This window comes from Phascolarctos cinereus, unplaced genomic scaffold (genome assembly GCF_003287225.1).
Source record: "Phascolarctos cinereus isolate Bilbo 61053 unplaced genomic scaffold, phaCin_HiC Scaffold_2;HRSCAF=192, whole genome shotgun sequence".
In the NCBI taxonomy this organism is placed as follows: domain Eukaryota; kingdom Metazoa; phylum Chordata; class Mammalia; order Diprotodontia; family Phascolarctidae; genus Phascolarctos; species Phascolarctos cinereus.
In genome coordinates, this window is record NW_027555625.1 from 389,600,360 (window position 1) to 389,622,924 (window position 22,565).

At 38.9% G+C, this 22,565-nt stretch overlaps 1 protein-coding gene across 1 annotated transcript in view; it reads left to right on the top strand.

Annotated features, from left to right (window-relative positions):
• The first annotated feature begins 10,078 nt into the window (after positions 1 to 10,078).
• The window catches only part of SGCD (sarcoglycan delta), a 494,181-nt gene continuing 481,694 nt past the window's right edge, over positions 10,079 to 22,565 (top strand). Inside the window, exon 1 of the mRNA XM_020974625.2 lies at positions 10,079 to 10,164. The gene's annotated coding sequence lies outside the window, so the exon portion shown is untranslated. The remainder of the gene's footprint in view (positions 10,165 to 22,565) is intronic.

Below are 22,565 nucleotides of genomic sequence, written 5' to 3' on the forward strand. Positions count from 1 at the left end.
GTTTTGTTATTTGCTAAATAGTACAACCTCTTTCCTTATCAGTCAGTATTTTAAAATGTGTTCTTTCTGGTTATAAACCTGACAGCATCTTAATCATCAGGAGCTGAGGTTAGATTGTTTCCAGTATCCTGAGGACACCAAGGTATAAAAGTCAAGAGGAAAAAGGGCTGGACTCTGAGTCTATTGTTCTTTTCTGGCAGCTATGTGGCATAGTCAGCAGAGTGCCAGGCCAGGCCTGGAGTCAGGAAGACTCCTCTCCTGAGTTCAAATGTAAGCCTCAGATAGTTACTAGCTGTATGACCCTAGGGAAGTTACATAATTACATTTGCCTCAGTTTCCTCATCTATAAAATTAACTGGAGAATGAAATGGAAAATCACTCCAGTATTGTTGCCAAGAAAACCCCAAATGCAGTCATGTAGAGTCAGACATGACTGAAAAATAACTGAACAACTGTTCTTCCCCACCCTAATTTTCAGAATTCCGGAATTGGGTAGGAATTTGAAGATGAGCAGACACTAATGATCTTAAATAGCAACTTGCACAGCATCATTGGCAGGAACAGCCTAAGCAGGGGTGTGCTGGTAATTACCTAACAACCTACTCTCCAAAACTGAAAATTAACCTATGCTATTTTCTCCACCACTTTCTTAAGTCGAGATGATCAATAGAATGATAAATCAAGATCTGATTTGTCTATTTGTAAGGTATAAATGCTCACACTCTAAAAATCAGCTCTTGAGAGCCAATATAAGCTGGCTCCAGAGCAGTGCTGGATCAAGGGCAAATTTTGAAGTTTGACCAGTTGATATTTTGTGTCTTTCTCTTTTGGCAAACCATGCTCCCCCTTAGAGACGGTATCATGGTGACTTCTTCCTGCCCCCTATCAAAAACCTCTCTGGAAAGGATCTGTTAAACTCACTAACTTTAAGACATAAATAATTGATTAGGATTCATGTGTTTTCATTTGAATAAGCCATAAAAATAATGACACTCAAACATAAGAGTTTCATGTATTAGGAAAAGACTAAACAAAATTTTTTTGGGGGGAGGGGGAGAGAGGAAGAAGAAATCAAGAAGACTTTCCTGGCACTTTAAAATTGGAGAATAATCCATGTCTCCAACTCAAGACCCTCCCCTCCCTCATATATTAAATATCCTTTTTATAAATAGGTCATGGCATAAAGGCCACCTCACAGAGAACACTGAATTCCAGCTCGTCCCTAGTTCAGTCTAAACTTAGCCTACTAGATGTGACAGGGGCCCAGGCAAGGACTTCTGCTTGTACTAAATAAAGAAAAACCTACTTACAGTAAGACTCTTGTAAAGAAATATTCTTTACCAGGTGTAAAAAATGTATTCACCTAAATGAATTATTTTAGGGTCCTGGTGGAGGGGAGATGATAGTATCTCTCTGAGGCTGATGGCATAACATAGAGGGGAAGAGAAATCTAATGAATTGCTTTAAAGATGGTAAATACCACTTTTCTTGGCAGCAAAGGACAGGAGAGAGTGATGAATGTGGCATCAGAGGACCTCGTTCAAATTCTGGCTCAGCTATACTTACTACTTGCATGACCAACTGGTCATAGGACCATCCAGCTTGCCACGCCTGCATCAAAGAATCCTCTCAAAAGAAACATGAGATGCACAAATTTAGAGACATCTCCACTTCAGATGTTCACATGAACTATTTATACGTGATCTGTGGTAGAGCATTTCAAGCTCATATTGGTCTGATCAGCCAGTCAGACATACTGACCACCAACATAGTGGTCATTTTGGTCCTCTTTGAGAACAAAGGACAATTAGCCAACTAGTCTCTTAACATTTCTGGACCTCACTTTCCTCATTTGTACAATAGGATGTTGGATTTGATGTGTTCCATAGTCCTTTCTACTTCTAAATCCTACTGTATTATCCTTAAAGTTTTAAATGTTAAGGTCTTTTCCAAACTGAAATGTCAGTAAGGACCACTGAATAATAACATCAATATGTTAAGACTACTGTGTATAAAACCTTTAAAGACGCCCTGATCATTCATCAATCACTGATCACTACTCAAAAATTCAAATCAAATTGTGATGATGTCATCATGGCCTTGACTTTCCTTCAGTGTTAGAAAATGCTACCATCCATGCCAGCATGTTGCTTGTCCATAGTCTTTCTCCCAAATCTCCACCACACAGGGTCCACTTAAAGTGCTAGAAACTTCCACACTTTCACCTCACATTATGAGAGTTCCAGAGAAGCATTTCTGGTTTTCATATTATGACCAGAACATCTCTTCTTCCTTTCATAAAATTCCTTGATGATATTCTACTTCACAGCAACTATGAAATATTCATTGATCAACTGAAAAAAATTACTAGATGACTATTACAGCATTTGCAAGCTCCTTCTAAAATCATATTTAATGTCGTTTTATGGCATGGAAATCACCTTGGGTTTTGGGGGCTTTGTCAGTAGGACCAGAGATCTAGAAAATTCTACCAAATTAAGTTGGTTTCATGTAGGGGCTAAGTTGCTTACTATGTGTCCATCGTCATTGAACTACCTTACCCTATCAAGACTCATCACCCTAGTCTGGAAGGGCTCATCACCACAGGGATAGTCATCAGATGTGACTCCCAAAGACCATCTATAAAAGAGAGAAGGAAGAAACAACCTCACTAATGAGATTGTTCTCAAAAAAGTATTTTAAGAATAGCCTCTGATTGTGCAATGACTGACTTTGATAGACTTAGCTCTTCTCAGCAGTACAACGATCTAAGGCAATCCCAGAAGACTCATGTTGGAAAGTGCTATCCACATCCAGAGAATGGACTATGGAGTCTGAATGCAGATCAAAGCATATTATTATATTATTCTCTCTCTCTCTCTCTCTCTCTCTCTCTCTCTCTCTCTCTCTCTCTCTCTCTCTCTCTCTCTCTCTCTCCCTCTCTCTTTCTATTTTTTTCTTTCTCATGGTTTCCCCCTTGGATTCTGATTCTTCTTTCACAGCATGACTAATGTGGAAATGGGTTTAATATTATTGTACATGTATAGCCTATAGAGTATAGCATGCCATCTTGAGGAGGGGGAGAGGAAGAAGAGGAGAAACCTTATAACTCAAAATCTTATAAAAGTGGATGTTGGAAACTAAAAATAAATTAATTAAAAAAAAGAAATAGCCTCTGGAAGACACTATGCTAGGTGCTGAAGGATACCTGTGGATAAACTGTATATAGTCCATGACCTTAAGAGATTTAAAATCAAGTGTGGGACAAAAGAAATCCACAAAAATAGTTATAACATGAAATAATGACTCCAACAGCTATAACAACCTATGTTTCCAGAATTATTTTATAGTCTCCTTCACATATGCTGCATTCCAGTCAAATTGTTACCATTCTCCATCCTCTCTATATTTTTGCACCTCTCTGATTTTATTTACACTTATTACATAATATTTTCTTTCCCTACTCTGCTTGCTGTATTCCTTCTCCTTCTTTAAGGCCTGAGTCAGATGTAGCTTTCTCTGATACCCTTAGTGGGGTATGCTCTTCCTCTACAATTTTGCCTAATGTTTGAAATTCTTTAAGGCCTCTGACAAGCTGGAGAGCATACTAAGGAAGATGAGTAGGACAAGGAAAGGCTTCAAGATCATAATATCTGAAAATAGGTTGAAGGAACTGGGAGTGTTTCTCCTAAAGAAGGGAGGACATGGTGAGGATGAGGAGATGCCGAATGATATCTGTCTTCAAATATCTGAAGGGCTGTCCTGTACAGAAGAAAGATTGGACAGTTCTTCTCACCTGAGAGGCAGTAAGTGGAAACTTCTAAGAGTGGATTAGGCTTGATTAAAAAAAAAATCCTAACAATTAGAATTATTGAAAAGCTGAATGGGTTGCCTAAGGAGGTAGTGGGCTACCCTTCTACCTGGTGAGGCAGCTAGGTATTCCAGTGGATGAGGCATTGGTCCTGGAGTCAAGAAGACCTGAGTTCAAATCCAGCCTCAGACTCTTACTAGCTGTGTGATCTTAGGCAAGCCACTTAATCATTGTCTCCCTCAATTTCTTCAACTATAAAATGGAAACCTACTTCTAGCACCTACCTTGTGGGGTTGTTGTGAGAATCAAGTGAGATACATGTAAAGTGTTTAGGACAGTGGCTGACACATAGTAGGTACTTAATATATACTTGTTTCCTCTTTCCTTCCTTCCTCACTCCTTTCCTTTTACCCTCCCTCTCCTTCCTCCTTCATTCCTTCTTTACTTCCTTTTTCCTCCTTCCTTCATCCCTCCCTTCCTTCCATTTTTTCTTTCTTTCTTTCCTTCCTTCCTTCCTTCCTTCCTTCCTTCCTTCCTTCCTTCCTTCCTTCCTTCCTTCCTTCCTTCCTTCCTTCTTCCTTGTCTCCCTCCTTCATTCTTTTCCTTCTTCCCTTCCTCCCTTTTTTCCTGCCCTCCTCTCCTCCTTCCCTGGAAATCTTAATGCAATGACCATTTACCCTTATGTGTTGTAGAAAGAATTCTTATTTACATATAAGTTAGATGAGATGACCTCAGAAGTCCCTTTTAACTCTGAATTCTGCAGTACTGATTCTATATTAAATAGATACCAAGGAGAGGATTCTTCTCATTGTGAGCATCAGCTTGGGCTCAGAGGGAAAAGAGGCTGCTAGACTGGATGTGAGAGGGGACCTGTGTGTCTCCCAAGGTCCTTATCAGCATCACTTCCCCTTAACTCCCCCCTATCACAGGAACATTCTATTTGTTCTTTATTTCCAGCTATTTACCTTCTGTAGTTATGGATCTCTGCTCCCTCCTTCCTTAACACACTACACCTTGGTACAAGGAGAGACTAAATCAATTGCTTGGGTTTGTAGGATATATTTATAGTGTGGCATCTTCATCGAGGGAGAAACAAAGGCATTAACTGAGGTAGATCTGAACTAATTTTTCTTCCAAGTCAATAGGAAGCAATGCCAAGATTGGAGACAGAAAGAGATTTCGACAACATGGAAATTCCTGTCACAGCACATTGTCAACTCCCTGAAAGCCAGCATGATTTCTCTCACTTGAAATCAATAGAACAGTCTTACCACCACCAGGCCTCTTTAATCAGACATTGGAGTAATTCAGCTGATGGAATCCTGTACATTTGACTTCCTGGGCTAAATTTATTTTGCTTCTGACCTTTTGAGGAATCAGATGACAAGAGGGAAAAGAATATTTAGGACACCTTATGGCATGGGTGGAGAATCATCCTGGTCCTTGGTATTTGGGACACTCTGGGGACTCTGTTTAAAAATGGAAAAAAGCCATTGCTTACAAGTGAAGACAAGTCATTTGGCTGTTGTCTTGGGATCCAGGGAGGGGGGAGAGGGAAAGTGATGGGGGAAAAAAACTTAAAAAAAAACACAAAAAATACCTAAAACTAACTGGACATTGGACTTGCTACATTGTAACTGTTGTAATTTCCTTGTTGACGGTTGATAAGACAATGAATTCAGGCTCTGTCTTCCATGGGAATTGAGCATATATCCAGGGCTAGAATTCAATCTGATTTCCTTGATGCAAGAAAACCCTAAAGAATGTGAAGCAGCATGTTAGGATACAGTATTGTATGGAGGCTGGAAAAGCTGGGCTCAACAACTGATTCTGATTCTATCTTTATATCTTTGGGGATACTTAATGTCCCTGAGTCTCAGTTTCCTCATCTACAAAATGGAGATCATAATATCTGTAGCAGCTACTACCCTAGGACCATTGGGAGTCTTATTTGAGATAATGCTGAGTAAAGTATTTTAAAACTAAAGCCTAGGTGCCATATAAATATCAGTTGTTTTTATGAGGATATAGTTAGACTAATTGCTCTATTTGTGTCAGGTCAGGCTATGTGTGGTTGTAGTGTCTTTTGCCTTCAGTGATTATTACCCTGTAAATTAATTTTCATGTAGGATACACATTGGACATTTTTTTTTCAGGTATAGGAGAGGAACTGCCCCAAGCCATTCCCTACTCTCCTCATCCCATTCCCTTTCTTATGCCCAACAGCATGTGTTTAAACATATAGGAAGGCCATCTGCAACCATGGGATAAAAGAAAACTACTGGCCTCTATAAAGAACTGAACTATAGGTCTTGGAGTCAAAAGGACCCTGCTCTCACCATGTTGATTAATAAAGTACCACCCACTAGGTATGAGGTTTTTAACACTTGGGCCCTGAGTCTACTGCAGGATTTTAGGCTCTATCAAGCTTTGAAGATTGGTGACTTTGTTGTTGTCGTTTTTCAGTTGTGTCTGTGACCTCATCTGGGGTTTTCTCTACAAAGATGCTGCAGTAGTTTGCCATTTGCTTCTCCGGCTCATTTTATGTTTAGGAAACAGAGAGAAACAGAGTCAAATGATTTACCCAGGGTCGCATAGCTAGTAAGTGTCTGAGGCTGGATTTGAACTCGTGAAGATGTGTCTTCCTGATCCAAGCCCCGTGCTTTATCCATTTCACTACCTAGCTGCCATTGATAGCTTAATATGCAGAAATATGCATGATGTCTTTCTCTGTTTTTCTGGTACTTGGCCACTTTGCTCAAAAGGATCCTCAAGGGATATTTTAATTGGTCCTTTAATGCAAAAATGTCAAACTTGGCACCTCCAAGTGCCGCCAGAAGCAGATCAAAATGTAATTGGGAAATAGATAACAAAATTAAGAATACAACAGAGATGATGTTAACATGTGGTTTTCTAAGTCAGTATGCTACCTGAAGGGTATCCATTCCTTGAAAATTTGACACCATTGTGTAATGTGACCAAAACAAAAGTGGGCTACTTCAGCCAGCCCTTCCCTCAGAGGCTGATTAGAATGTGAAGAGTTTTATTGATTTAGTCTTTTATATTGTCAGGTGTTCCATTATCTCTAATTTTCCCCCTCAGGCGCTCTTGTGACTGGTATGTGGAAAGTTTGCTTCAGAAAAGGCAATAGCTTTGTTTTACTGTTTTTACTTGTATAACATATATATCCAAATTCATGATATAGGATGTGAGTCTTATTTCTCTCACTAATTCAGAATTTATGATGTGGACAGAGTCCTAGACAAAAATTCACATTTGGAGTATATTTGAAAAAGAGGTTGCTAAACATATTTATGATGTCAGGAATATAGCAGAAGTCATGGTTGCTTTAAGAAAATAGACTATTTACTAAGACTTATTTACATATAATATGCTAATTACAAATGATATAGTATTAAAAATAAGTCTGAAGGTCACTACTAAGCAGTAATTGGTTAGGTTTACTTTTTTTGCACATGTATACAATAGAAATGATGAATGATATTGGATTACTTTAATTTTAAATTTTTTTTGTTCTTTGTCTCCAGTTGAGAAAGAAAAAAAAAGGAAAATAAAAGCTTTGTAACAAATATGCAGTCAATAAAAATAAATTCCCATTTTCGTCATGAGTGTTTCATTCTTCAAATTGAGTCCATCACTTCTCCATCAGGAGGTGAAAGCATTGTTCTTCATATGTCTTCTGGAATTGTGGTTGGTCATGGCATTGATTGGGGTTCTTAAATCTTTTAAAGCTAGCCATTTTGACAATATTGTTATTTTACAAAATTATCCTCCTGGTTCTATTCACTTCATTCTGCATCAGTTCATGAATCTTCCCACGTTTCACTGAAATTGTCCCTATTATACTTTCTTATGGTATAATGGTATTGTGTTACACTCATATAGCAGAATTTGTCTAGCACCATTCCCTAACAGATGGCACTCCCCTCCCACCTCCACCCCCAGTTTCTAGATCTGTGTCATGACAAAGAGAGTTAGTATATATATTTTATCGATTTGGGTCCTTTCCATCTTTCTTTGATTTCCTTTGGGCATAGGCTTAATAATGGTATCATTGGATTATTTCTTTAAAAATTACCATAATTTTGACTTCACTCATTCAGAATACCCTTCCACTGTTAGTCTGAATTACTGAGATGTAGCTATTCCTCCAATCTGTTGTACAGGTCTATGGTTTCATGGGCTTAGAGTTAGGGGAAGTGAGTTCTAGACACCGCACCAGTTGTCTGAACTTGAATAAGTTGAATAAGTTACTTAAGTTTAAATCTCAGTTTCCTCATCTCTCAAATAGGACTAATACCACCTGCCATGACTATCTCAAAGAGCTGCTTTGAGGGTCAAATGAGATTTCTGTATTCTTCTTAATTTTTTTTCCAGTATGGGAAAATGCTGATTTAGGAACTCCCTTTACAAATGCTCTTCAACTTAACTAATTTCTCAAAGAATTTCCTGGGACACTAAAAAGTTAAGTGACTTACCTGGGGTCATATATCCAGTGGATGCTAAAGGCAGGACCTGAATCCAAAGTCAAATAAAATAAATGAGTATTAAAGAGCTCAGGAAAATTTAAAATCACTCCAGGAATAGAATAATAATTACAGAATTTCCTGGCATTTTCAGGTTTACAAAGTACTTTCATCCTAGTAACTTAAGGGCTAGGTACTTATAAGCATTATTACTCCCCTTTTCATAGATTAGAAACACGCAGGCTTGGAGAAGATAAATCAAGCAGTCAGTCAACAACCATTTATAAAATGTCAGGTTCTGAGCCAAAACCCTGGGGATACAAATAAGTCAGAAACAGAGTCCATGACCTCAAGGAGCTCACACACTCTAATGGGAGAGAAAACAATGGTAACAACTATGTGGGTTGGGGGCGGGGAGACAAAGAGAGAGACAGAGACAGAGAGACAAACACAGACAGAAACAAAGAAAGACAGAGAGAGATACACATACACACATAGATTTATCTTTATCCACTGATCCATAGATATATCTACCAATATATAAATCTCTCTATCTCATATTTCTGTGTCTATATCTCTATGTTTATATGTATTTAACTATCGATATATATCTATGTCTATATCATCTACATCTACATTTATATCTATAGATATCTCTCTACATTTATCTAAATATTCATATAGATATATGTTTACAGATACGTATATATGTATGTATATACGTGAGTAGGTAGGTGGTACAGTGGATAGAGTGCTGGGCCTGAAGTCAGAAAGACTCATCTCTTTGAGTTCAAATCTGGGCTCAGATATTTACTAGCTGTGTGACCAGGGGCAAGTCACTTAACCTTGTTTGTCTCAGTTTCCTCACATGTAAAATGGGCTGGAGAAGGAAATGACACACTACTCCAGCATCTTTGCTGATAAAACCCCAAATGGGGTCACAAAGAGTGGGATGTGACTGAAAATGACTGAATAACAATAATGTATACACAGATACGCACACTTACACACACACACACACACACACACACAACACACACACACACACACACACAGTGTAGCTGGGAAGTAATCCATCCAGAAGGTAAGCCTTGGAGTCAGGGGGTCGGGGGAGAGGCAGGGAAGAGGTACTGGGAAGGCCTCCAAAAAGTAGCATTTGAGATGAGTCTTGGAGGGATGCCATGAGGCACAGGTGAGAAATGACAGCACCCCAATCCCGTGAAAAGAGATCCGTTTGGGAGATGGAGCACCATGGGCAGGGAACAATAAGAAAGCCAATGTTACTTGATCGTAGAGTATGTGAAAAGGTGTAAAGTATAAGAAGACGGGAAATCTAGAAAGGGGCCAAGTTGTAAAGGGCTTTGAATGACAAATGTTGGATTTTCTGTTTGATCCTGGAGGTAAGTGAATTGTCTAATGTCACAAAACTAGTGAGTTGCAAAGATGAATATTAAACCAGGGCTATATACATTATGCTCAGCTGCCTCTCAGGGCCTCCTATACCCTTTTTACAATGCCAAATACTGAAGATCCCCTTCTAGGTTTCACAGTCTATTTTCCTTTTATGATGCCTACCCCCTAGTCTCTTCCCTTCTATCACAGTATGGGCTGCCATTATTAATACTGGGCTAGCTCTTGGATAGGTGGTGTTACTACTGCCCCTTTCCTCTGTCCCTGTCATATTTTATACTGTGCCTGAGACATTGCTGATTGTTGGCTGCTAACGGGTATAAAAATAGCCCACTTGTTGTAAGAAGGATATTAAGATTCACAGCGTGAAGGAGAGGGTACTCTTGCTTTCTGGACTGGTCTGTTAACCTTTGGAGGTTCTGCTGGAGAGTTTCAGCCATTGCATAATAAAACTGGGTGAGTAAAAGACTGCTAGAGAAGAGCATTTATATGTCAAATTAGAAATTTATTAGACCATGGAGGAGAAGTGAGGTGTTCTGGGAAAAAAATCTCAAAGTGGTTTTGCTTGTAAAACCTTCTTCCTTCTCCCCACCCTACATTGGAAGGTCCATGGGCTTACTTCGGAAACCTGTAGAAGAAATTGAGAGGTTTGCTGTTTCCTTTGGACTAAAGAAACTACTTTGACCTAATTCTAGTTGAGTCAGGAGAGCTGAAGGCAGCATGGCCATGTGAGGAGCTTGGAGATTCCCATGTTGAGAAACACTTAAGGGAGAAATCGCTGCTTGGGGGCGAGTGGGTGAATGGCAGCTTCTGTCTCAGTGCCATGGTTCTGGTTATAGCCGTCAGCCTATAGCTTTTACAGGCAGGTCCAAATAGCACTCCACCTCTGCCCCTTTGCAGCTCTCGGCATCTATGAGACTTTTCACAGAATCACTGCCCCAGACAGTATACTTAATAACATTTTAAAAATTACCACCCATTTACAACGTGGACCCAACATCCCGCTCTAATTTTTCCTCCCATTGCCCATGCTCCTGGCCTTTTTTATTAAAGTCCCTTTGGCATTTGAGGAAATGGTTTCCTGCAACACAGATTGAGTCACCATTCAGAAGCCCCTAACGGTTCTCTTCTCTGCATTGGAGGTCAAGGGAAGTTTGCTGACCCCTGGCTAGGCAATGCAGCTGATGAGGCTGAGCCCTTCTGGGGGATTAGAGCCTGCTATGCACTGAGTCGGGGAACATATGGCATGCCAAATGACTTTAAACTATCAGGAAATTACAATAATATCCCAGAAACGAGGAACCTAGGGGGTACAAAATGCTGTGGAATAGAATTTGTAACATGAATAAAAAGACGTGTTTCTGGAGTTGTATATATGTTATACGAGAGAGATCACATGGGGTGAAGGGAGATTTGTAGAAGGGTAGGAAGAAGGGAAGAATCATATATAGATCTGTAAGCAGTCTTTTTTTTCTTAATTATTTATTTGCTGAGGTTAAGGGACCTGCCCAGAGTCATACAGCTAGTGAGTGTTTTGTGTCTGAGGTCAGACTGGAACTCAGGTCCTCCTGACTCCAGGGCTAGTGCTCTATCCACTGTGCAACCTAGCTTCCCCTGCAAGCAGTCTTAACTAAGTTTGTGATGGTACCTTGTGAAGGTAGTGAAGTAAGGACTAACTTAGGAGTTAGAAGACCTGGTAAATGTCACTTACTAGCTATGTGATCTTGAGAAAACTTCTTAACAGTGCTGAACCTCAATTCTTTTATCGATAAAATGGGGATGGTTACAATATTTGCAATAGCTCCTACCCTGAGTTGTTATAATAAATCATAGTACAGAGGTGCCCTGGGCTCAGACTTGGGAGACATTAGTGTGGGATATAATCATGAGTGAGTCACATACATTCAGTTTTCTCATCTATAAAATGGGACAAATAATACATAGCTTCTCTTATAAGGTTATCAGTTAGCAAGCATTTATTAAGTACCTAGTATGTGCCTGTCATCCTGCTTATACCCAATGTGGGCTTTCCATTGCGTCTGAGTTATTTGTGTTCTACAAACATGGTGATTCCGAATTTGTAGCTGTATAGAATTATTTGGGAGACCATTGTTATGAAAGAATGCTTAACTCAGCCTTTACAAAGAAAAAGAAATGTTACAAAGCAAAGATATCATCATATAAAAGGTAAATGCCAACTCAACACTAGAAGTTTGTAGAGTCAAAAATGTTAGACCTGAAAAGGCCATTATGAGTCACCTTATTCATCCCACTAAGTTTAGAGATAAGCAAGTTGAGGAGCAGAGAGGTCATATTAGCAGCCCAAGGCCCACAGTGAATAGAATGGAAGTGATGGCACTAAAACCTAGGTCTGTTATCTTTAAGTCTGGTATTCTTTAAAAACATGTAGGTATAAGTGGCGGAAAAACAGAGGTGATGGCATTCATTTTGGTACTGTCTCCTCCATCAGAATGTGAGCTCTTTAGGACAGGGATAACAATTTTTAAATTAAATTTTATTTTATTTTTTCAATTAAAAGACAATTATTTTCTTTCCCTCCCCTGCCATTGTCCCAGAGGAAGGGGGGAAGGCAGATAGGAAGGGAACAGGAAAACGCTGTAACAAATAAACTAGTCAAGCGAAACAGATTCCTATATTGATCATACATTGATCGAGTCAAGTCGATAAGAATTTTTAAGGGTTTACTAAGCCATAGGCACTGTGCTAAGCTCTGGGGATCCAAGAAAAGGTGAAAATAGTCCTTGTAAGGAGATTGAAGTTTAATAGAAGAGACAATATGTAAACAAGTATGAACAAACAGGATATATAAAACATAAATTGGAGATAATTTCAGAGGGAAAGCATTAAGATTAAGAAAGATCGAAAAGAAAAAAGAAAAGAAAAGAAAAGAAAAGAAAAGAAAAGAAAAGAAAAGAAAAGAAAAGAAAAGAAAAGAGAAGAAAAGGCTTCTCCTAAAAGTTACATTTTAGCTGAGCCTTGAAGAAAGGAAGAGAAGCTAGGAGGTAGACTCAAGAAGTTCCCAGCATGGGAGACAGCCAGTGAAAGTGCCCAGAGTGAGAGTGTCATGTGTAAGCAACAGCAAATAGGCGGGCAAGTGTTAGAGGATACCAGAGTATTCGTGTGTGTATATGTGTGTGTGTGATGGGGTGGGGATAATGTTAGAAGACTGGGAAGGTAGAAGGGTGGTGCCAGGTTACAAAGGATTTTAAAAGACTTTATTTTTGATCCTATAAGCAATAGGGAGCCACTGGAGTTTATTGAATAAAGGGATGACATGGGTAGGCTTGGGCTTTAGAAGATTAACTTGCCAAATGGAGGATAAACCCAGTGGAATGAGGCATGAGGTGGATTAATTAGCAGACTCTTGAAAATAATCTAGGCATGAGGTCTTTAAGGGATCCTCGGTGTTGGAAGTGTCAGAGCAGAGCAAAGGGAGGGTGCAACAGATATTACAAAGGAAGAAATGACAAAGTGCTTTCCTTAAAAAAAAAACCAAAAAACTTTCTACATGGTAAAGTGCTAAAGAATCATGACTTCTTGTTACCTATTGAAATAATAGGATCACAGGATTTAAGACTAGAAGGAATCTTAGCTATCAACTAGTTGCATTCCTTTATTTTATGGATATGGAGGCTTAGTTTTTCTTTATTTTTTAATGTAAAGCACAATATCAATATCACCTGCTATTAATAGATCACAAAATAATTAAAGGAGCCATGAACCTTAACATGTAATCATTTCAGATTTTGTGTACATTATAAGCACTCATTCATATTCCCTCATAGTAGGCTTATTCAGTGACCTGTTTTAGTGGTCTGCATACCCTCCCTTATGCTACCTTTTTATTGTATATAGTTATATATATATATATATATATATATATATATATATATATATATATATATATATATATATATATATATATATATACACATATGTATATATATATATATACACATATGTATATATATATATATACACATATGTATATATATATATGTTTCTTAGAATACACAGTTTCTTTATAGAATAATACACAATTTTAGCAAAAATAGGTGGTCTCCTCTATCCCTTATATTTTGCTTTTTTCTGCCTTAAATCAAAGCAAAACAACAAAGATTTAGGTGGCACAGTGAATAAAGTGCTGGGCCTGAAGTCAGAATGACTCATCTCTCTGAGTTCAAATCTGGCCTCAGACATTAAATGTGTGACCCTGAGTAAACCACCTTACCCTGTTTGCCTCAGTTTTCTCATCTGTAAAATAAGCTAGAAAAGGAAATGGTTAACAACTCTCTTATCTTTGCCAAGAAAACTCCAAATGAAGTCACAAAGAGTTGAACACAACTGAAATGACTGAAAAACAACAACTATACATATGCGTCATTGACCCTGGTGTATACTGACTGAAACATCATCTTTTATGATGACAAAAAAGCCATACCTGTCATAGAAATGACAGGGGACCAAATCTTTACTGTTAATGTGACTGTTTCCTCAACTGCCAAATTCATTTTTTTCTATTACAATTATGGGAATAAGAAGACATTTCCAAAGGAAACCCACAGAGCATGTATAATTTGGGCATAACTGTTCATGAAAAAAAAAAATTGTACAACCAGACTTGTGAGGCTTTGCAGTGGCCCCTTTAAAACTTCCACCTGCAAACTCAAGCATGAAGCTGCCGTTTAGCTCAAAAATTCCCTGGGGACCTGATGATTTCAAAATCTCATATGTCTTGTAATGACATTTGCTTATAGGTGCCTTTTCCATTTTCTGGTCTCAATTTGAGGTTTGTTCATTCTAATGGGGAGCTGGATTTTAGAAAACATCCTCTCTTTGGGTTCTGCAATTACATGCAGACAAAAATAAAAAATAAAAACCAAGATTGTTTTAATGCCCCACTGAATATTTCCACTTGGGTGCTATTTTCCTTGTTTGGGGGATGAGCATACTCTAGCGTGTTGTTTTTAAATCAATGATAGATTTGCACAGTTAGTACAAGCACCAGCAGCCTTCAGTGCAGGGTACACTTGAGCATTGGGAGAAGGAAATTAAGTGCACTATTCCTGTTAGCAACATTGAGCGCCCAACCCTATGCTTGTTATGCTGAAAATTTGCTCAGCCAAGCAGATTGGTTTCCCCCTTGCCTCGTATTAATAAGAATCAAAAGTCGTTATCAGTGCAAATCCACAGAATACTCAATTAGGAAGGTGCACTGGAAGCGTGGGATCTTAATGAAAGCTCTAGTAATTTGTTAAGAAGTAAAAGTTAGGCAATTTAACCTCCATCCAGAAAACAGTCTTCTATGACTGAGAATGTCTTAGAGTGACTTTTAAGTGATCTGGCAATCAGCACAGGTAGAAGAGATTGCATTGGGACGGGGGAGGATTGGTCCAGAGAGATTAAAAGGCACTTTCCAATTCTCAGATTCAGTGATTCTCTTGCTGTAGGGATTGCCTGTGGAGGTCCGGTATATGAGATGATTTCTTCTTCCCTAGCTTTTTGCCTTGACTTCATCTTTGTCTGTATCACATTCCTCTGTGTCTTCTGATTTGTATTTGCACTTTCCTCTTCCATAGTAAGGCCTTTAAGGTTAGGACAGGGGTGGGAAATGTGTGGCCTCAAGGCCACATGCGGACCCACAAGGGCTATACTTGAGGACCCAGAGGGCCACATGTGGGATCGAAGCCACGCATTCCCCACCCCTGGGTTAGGCACTTGGTTTTCCATCTATGTCTCTCCTGCACAAGGCTGAATGCCTTGCATTCAGAAGGTCCCTAATCAATGGTTCCTGGATTGAAAGAAGCAGAGGAGGATGCAAAGTTTGCTTTCAATCTACTCTGATGTTTTGAACCGTTCCTTTTTGGGCTCTATTTTCTGTCTTTGTAAACTCAGTCTCTTTTCAGAGGGAGGCCAAGGAATTGATGAACTATAACAGGCATAATTTTTTAAATATTAAAGGCAAGAAAATTTAGGACCACTCCTGTTGAATGAAGTAGCACAATCCCCAACATAATAAGAAAACATTGTAACAGGTTTAGTAAAATTCTCTTCATGTGGACTTGTATATCATGCTTTTCTATTCAAAGCATAATAAACTGTTTGAGAAACAGTGTCATGAAAGGGATTGAGGACTAGCCTTGGAACCAGGAAGACCTGGGTTCCAGTCCTACTTCTCACAGATATCTACTGTGTAACCCTAGGCAATCTTTCAATGACCACGATCAGTTATCGAAGATTATAAGAGACAGAAGAATTACCTATATGTTCCAATGGAGGGTGTTTCCACTTTGGGGAGTTTCTCACACCATTGAAATCACGTATGACATGCAAAAAGCTCTTTGAGCCAAGTTACAAATAAATTGATTGTGTGTTGTTATATACCTAGGAGCCAAGAGGGGAGGCAAAAGATGCATATGATAAGGGGAAGCTAGGTAGTGCAGTGGATAGAGCACCGACCCTGAAGTCAGGAGTTCCTGAGTTCAAATTTGGCCTCAGACCAAACACTTGACATTTACTAGTGTGTGACCCTGGGCAAGTCACTTAACCCCAATAGCCTAAAAAAAAAAGAAGAAGAAGAAGATGCATATGATAGACTGTCCTCAAGAAATTCACTTATGACTTCTCAAGGATCTCATGACCTGGCTAAGGAGATATGGGATGCACATAAAACTATTAGAGACAAGAAATACATTTTCTGATTAAATGTTAAATTATTCCATTCAGTTAATAAGTGGTGTAGGAGTTAAGAAAATAAAAAGAGAGGTATGAGCAGAAATTGTCTGGCAAAGTATCACTGAGGAAGTACAACTTCAGCTATATCAGAGGATCTTAATCTGGGGCCCATGAACTTGTTTTTTTTTTTAATATGTTGATAACTATTTCAATATAATGATTTCCTTTCATCAAATGAGATAATACATGGAAAAAAATTGTAAACTTTAAGGTATGTCATGATTGAAATTAAGGTAAATGGAAGCACAAAGTTTTGAGTATGTTCAATATAATGGTGCGGTTAGAAATTACCCATAAAATGGGTCTCTCAGCTCCTCAGTCAGCCAAAAGACCAGGCAGTAGCACATACTAACCTTCGTATAGTTTTGGGAAGTACAGGAAAACAATGAACAGAAAGCATCACAGATGGGAAACAATGAGATTGACTACAAAATACCATAGACGATGGAAAACAATATGATTGGATGGAAGTCTAGAATGCGAGGCTAGCAACCATCCCTCCTTCCATCTTGTTACTATGGAAAACTCATCGATGGTGCCCATCTGTATGGCTAGTTAATGCCACAGCAATAGCAGACCAGACTTTCTTGAAGGATAGCCAGCCTTACAGAGATAACAGACCTCCTGGCATCTACCTGCATCTTGCAAGGCTTGTTAGTGAGATAACAGATCTCCCTTAATTGTACATGGGCATGCAAGGCTTGTTAGTAAGATAACTTGTTTCCTTGAGTTAAGGTGATTTATTGGACAACTTGAATTTTAAACTAACTCAGAGAGAGAAAATCAAACTTCTGGACTCATGATTTTCTGAAGTTAACTTAGACAAAGAAACATGGTTCAGGCAGTCAACAGAATAGAGTCAATTATAGAATGGAATCAAATAGAAAATAGAAAATTAACATTTCATTTTCTCAGGTGCTACGTAAAAGTTAGCTATTATTATAACATGAATTTAGAAATTTCTAGTATTTTTCTCTTCAGATTCCACTAGAGAAACTAACCCTAGATTAAAATAGGCAATGCATAAGTAGAAGCCTGACCATTTGAAGAAAGGCCAGATCGGGCCTAGGCAAACATCAAGAATCCTTTAATGGTATTCAAAACCAACAGAGCATCAATGGTATTTTGAAAAGAGCTGAGCATCTCAGATCTTTTGGAATACACTCTTTTTAACTGAGCTACTATTCATTATCCTCATACTTTTTTACTTCCATGATAAATATACGCAAGGAACACCAAATTTTATGGTAGAAGAAAAGTGGCAAGCAAAGTCAAAGCTCCTACATCCAAAGCCTCCAAGAAAAAAATATGAATCATAAAGTAATCCTGACCCTGCCTCCTACCATCTCTTTGGTCATTTCAGTTTGCTTTCTCTGTAACTTTTCCAGTTTGCTCTATATCTTCCTTGAGATATACTGATGAAAACTGCAGATTATTTTATATGGAGAGATGATAAAAACATAAGATTACAGTATTACAGCATATAGACTCAGAGCTGGTAGGGGACCTACCAACTAAGTGACATCTACTCCAACTTGTTTCTAAGCAGGAATCTTCTTTAAAGCATTCCTGAAAGTTGAATAATAAATAGGGTCATTGGTATAGAACTAAAAGGGACCCCAGAGGCGACATAATACAACCCACTCATTTATCAGCTAAGGACATAGGCTTAGAAAATTTATTTCCCCAGGATAGACACGTTAGATTTATCCAGCTTCTGCTTGAACACCTCTTGTGATGGGAAACTCATTAGCTGTCTAGCATGATGGAAAGAGCACTGAGGAGACTCAAGAAACTGACATCTAAATCCTGTCTCTTACACTACCTGAGTGACCTTGGGAAAACCACTCCAAGGACCATATTATGGAATAAGAAGGTTAAGTTATACAGTCAATGGGGTATGCCCTGGATTTACAACGACACAAACAAAATATTCTCTTCTCTTAAAGAACATTTATTCTGTCAGGGAAGCAACATGCACAAAAATACATGTAAGTACAAAATATATGCAAAAAAACCGATAAACAAAATTCAGTGTTTACTATGTGCCAGGGTTATCATAGCATAGAAAACAAAACAAATATTATCTTCTTACATACCACAAAGATGAATTAGAAGGAGGTGGCTAATGAAGTGCCATTAGGGATCTCTCTTTTCTCTGTGTTATTCAAGATTGCTATTGATGGCTTAATAAATGTTTGTTAATTGATTGACTAAGGGCAGCCAGGTTGTGTAGCGGATGCAGTGCCAGGCCTGGAGTCAGGAAGACCTGAGCTCTCCTGCTCAGCTTCTTTTACTTCTCAGAAGTGTTGTGTCAAAACCCTGCAAACTCACAATACTGATTAACAAGATCCTTGATCTTTGGGCTTGGACCCTATGTCCTCTATGCCTACAAGTTCCAACTAAAATCCCACCTTGTACGGGAAGCTTTCCCTAACCTCTCTTAATATAGTGCTTTCTCTTTCTTAAGTGTATATCTTTTTTTTTTTTGCTATGATCTACTGTTGAGATAAACACTTTGTGAAATATGTAGCTTGCTTTATATACATTTGTTTGAATGTTGTCTTCCTCACTAGATTGCAAGCTCCTGGAGGGCATGGACTGTCTTTTCCCTCTTTTTGTATCCCCTACATTTAGTACAGTGCTTGGCACATAGTGGATGCTCAATAAATGATTACTGATTTATTTATAATCACTGTAAATGGCTCACAGCGCTCATTATGCCCCCCCACCCCCCACAGAAACATTAGAATCTGGCTCATTTCTTTTAATCATCAGTCAGCTCCCTAGCAAGCATTTGTATAACAAGGACAGTAAACATAGACTAGGTTTGTTTAACGAAGTATCAACACAGAGGATTCCTATGTGATTCTTAGCATATAATAGTAAGATGCTCTCCTGCTCAACTTCTTTTACTTCTCAGAAGTGTTGTGTCAAAACCCTGCAAACTCACAATACTGATTAACAAGATCCTTGATCTTTGGGCTTGGACCCTATGTCTAATTCAGTCTCATTCTTTTATGCCACTGTGCTCCTTCCCTCTCCGATCTGTGTGTTCCTATGCCCCCTCAGGTCTTCATTTACCTCTGCAGGTCTGGGAGTTTCTTGTACCTCTCTTGATGAAAAGAGATCTCTCAATGCAGCCTCTGGTCTATGAAACACCCTCAAGCTAACCCAGGCTCCTCTGCACTTCTTGCCCTCTCTTGGTGAGACTGCCCATCTCAAGGGCTAGGTTCCTACTCTCTCTTGGGTGACGTCCCAAGTTGCCAATTTTCTGCATGCATTCCCACCTGAAAGTTTTGGCTCAATGCTTTTCCACATGCACTCTCAGGAGCCCCCTTCCCCATTCACAGAAGGGAGCAGGAAAAAGGAGGGGTTGGATTGCCTCTGATTGGCACATGCTGGCTACAATTGTAATATAGCTTTGTTTATATTTAGCTCTCTGATTCAGCAAACAAGGAGTATCCAACTAGTGATAATAAATTTGGATACCTTAAGGAAGTTAATTGAATAACAATTGGTCTTAGTATAAGGATTTTTGCTATGATCTACTTTGAGAATATGTACTTTCTGGAAAAAAAAAAAACATCCCTTTTGAAGATAAGGAGAGGCATGATATACCTGGCTGCACCATGATAGGCACTTTGTTTAATATGGCAACAAAATAAGAAAGATTTCATTATTTTTAATAAAGATGGTTTGTCCAATTAGTAAATACCTGGAGTGGAAAAGAGGGGAAAAAAAAGTATATCCCTGCAGATATCTGCATAATAGTAATGCTGCCTAAAATTTTCAGCCCACATGCTGTGGTTTGATAATGATTCAGGGTGATTATATTAGTGTTGCTGGAAAAATGAAAAGGAGAACTTTCCATTATACCTAATAATAAACTCAGCTAGCCTATACACCTAAAATTATTTCCCAGAAGAGTCTGAAAATGATAGGAACAATCAACTAATTAGAAGGGAATTCACAGGTGGGAAGAGGGGAGTAGGAGGCCTCTCAATGTCTCTCTTCAATTAAAAAGGAAAGGTTCTTCTTGGTGGCATGGTTATGGCCTATGTGATACTTTTGTACAGGAATGGTACTTGGAGACAGAGAAGCTGTGATCTATAGTCTTCTGTTTCTAAGGAGGCTCTGCTATGGTACATCTGCCATGAATGGGGATGCAATCCCAGCCCAATTTGTGCTGTAGGACAAATTTGGTTTCCTATACTCCTCTGTCACCATGACGAGGTGATGTGACCTGGCCCCTGAATTTTCCCATACATTTCAGCAGCCCAGTCCTAGGATTTTCCCACACAACTTAGGCCCTGGAATATCACCCAAGGCCCATCCCAGCCCATTTAGATACTCAATATATAATTTTTTTTTTAATAGTCTTTTCACTGCAGCTCTCAGTCCCTGACCAGATCACTTAACTCCTTTCATTATCCAGCACCTGGGCCATACCAGGCTATTTAACACTCTTTAATCCCATCCAAATCTTCTCATAGTCTTTTTTTGTAAGTAAGTATCCATCTCACCCCCATCAAGGCATAGATTCACTCACAGTCTGGCCTTCTCTATTGGTGTTACAATAAATCTCACTACTTTGACTGAAAGAAGGCTTGTGTGCTCACATTCTTTCCAGGAAGACTCATCCTGTATCCATACAATTCAGGATCCAGGTCCCATCACCCATCAACCCCAGGGCCATCTCTGTTATTCCTCTTCTCTCAAATTCCCAGGGCCCTTCTTCTAGCCCCTGAGGTAATGCTTCTTAGGCTACTTCTCTTCTTTGTTCTTTTACCTCCAAAAAAACTCACCAGTTCTCTGTTCCGGGATAACTGATAAAGCTAGTGTAATAAATTACCTTCAGTGACAGCACTGATGAATGATGGTTGTTTTAATGTTATCCCTCCCAGAGAATTCTCACAGTTTAGTTTGAACTTGACGAGGGCATTTCAGTTAATCACGGGCTAGAATACAGCATATTTAAGGCACTTCTGCACTCATATTACATAGAAAACTTCTGACATCATCTTGGTCATTGTTAGGAGGCATCAACATAGTAAGGTGAAGATAGGAACAAAGAAAGACACTCACTGCACAGGATTCCTTCATCTGTCCCTTTCTTTTCTACATGATCATTTTATCACATATTTAAAAGGAATAACAAGTTGTACATAATTGATTCGCAGTTTCATGTGCAATCAGCTTTTCTTTTCCTATTCTACAGAAACGGTTGTTTTATTTCTTAAGTCCAAAACAAAATAAATACATTAAACAAAAGCCACAACCATGGAACAGACTGTCATTACATCTCAACTGATCTATTTGCAATAGCTTCCAAAGCGATCCCCCTGACACTACTCTTTCTCCAATCTCTTCTATTCTATATCATACGATAGCACAACTCTGTTCTAGCCATTCCTCTGCTAAACAGAAACAACAAAAAACCCTTTAGCAGTTTCCCATCCTCAGAAGAATAAAATCCAAGTTTCTTTGCCAGGTTTACAACACTTTCCCCAGTCTGCCCCCAGTAGAATAGAACAAACAGCAGATTTGGGGTCACAAGGCTTAGGTTGAAATCCTTGCTCTGATACAGGCTACACGGGTGACCTTGGGTAAGACACTACATCTATCTCAGCCTTGTTTCCTCCCCTTTAAAATAAGGGTCTTGAATTAAATGATATCAAAAATCCCTTCCAGGTCCAAATGGCACTATCCTCTATATGATCTCAAACCTTTTAAATAACCACTGTTCAAACTCAATTTGAATATTCATTAATCCCCAACCATAATCCATGCTTTTCTAACTCTGTGTCTTTGCTTATATTCTTTCTTCCTTCCTTCCTTCCTTCCTTCCTTCCTTCCTTCCTTCCTTCCTTCCTTCCTTCCTTCCTTCCTTCCTTCCTTCTTTCCTTTCTCTCTCTCTTTTTTCTTTCTTTCTTTCCCTAATTCCTTCCCTCCCTCTGTCCACATTGGGTATCATACCCTTACCAGCAGGAGCTCTGCCCAAAGGGAATGCAAATTTTGATCCCTGAAACCTTTCCTTCTTCAGGACCAAGCCTTAAACCCAAATCACTCTGGCTTTCATCTATAGGGCCAACAATAGG